This window comes from Crinia signifera, chromosome 2, assembly GCF_055691185.1.
Source record: "Crinia signifera chromosome 2, ASM5569118v1, whole genome shotgun sequence".
NCBI classification, from domain to species: Eukaryota; Metazoa; Chordata; class Amphibia; order Anura; family Myobatrachidae; genus Crinia; species Crinia signifera.
Window position 1 is genome coordinate 362400294 of NC_139218.1, and position 879 is coordinate 362401172.

The following is an 879-nucleotide window of genomic DNA, read 5'->3' on the forward strand; positions in this document are numbered from 1 at the left end:
TTTTGTAATAAATCGTTATTGAAAGTTCAAAGTTGTCAGTGTTTTTTTCTAACATGCTAAAGTATATGTGTGGTACTTATGTAGTATCTGGGCTGCCGATTTCTAAATCGGGTACATCGCATCGCATCGCATGCGACCATCGGATGCGATGCGATGACCCGATTTTTCCATAGGTATCAATGTTAAAATGGACTGAGTCCTTAACTTAAGGCATACAATCAAAAAATCGGCAGCCCAGATACTACATAAGTACCATATGTGTAACTTGTTTAAAATCTTTAAAATAAGCAAAATGTACATAGTGTATCTAGATGTATGTTAGGGTCACATGCTGTAAGGGTTAATGTGTGTCATGAATGTAGTAGGAATGTGGGTCAGTATAGATGAGCATTTAATTGATTGAAATTGATAACAATCCCTTTTTCAGGAGGTTGCCTAATTGCCTAAGTGGGTCATGTGATCGCTGTGTGTACTCAGTAAAAAAGTGTGGGATTGAGCGTAAATACTCCGCATCGGGGCGTACGGACAGCTTCCCGTACGTTCTGACGCGGTAAGACCGTGCTTGTGCTGGAAGACCGTGCAAGAATCTGTACGTTTCCACCGCACACGCACGGTTTGTATGTCGTCCGTACACACGCCCTGTTCTTAAAGAGTGAGTCCGTCCGAATGCGGAGGACACGTGGGCGTTTCTACGGACGAAGCCCGCACGCCGCCGCACAGCGTGGCGTGCGGACCGCACCGTAACAATTCGGGAAAGTCCGCACCGATCAGAATAAGGGCCCATATGTTTTACCCTTTGGTGACATGGAATCGGTACATCTGTTAGAATGAACTTAGGTCTACAGTCATTAGGTCGACCCCACTAGGTCGACTGGCAGG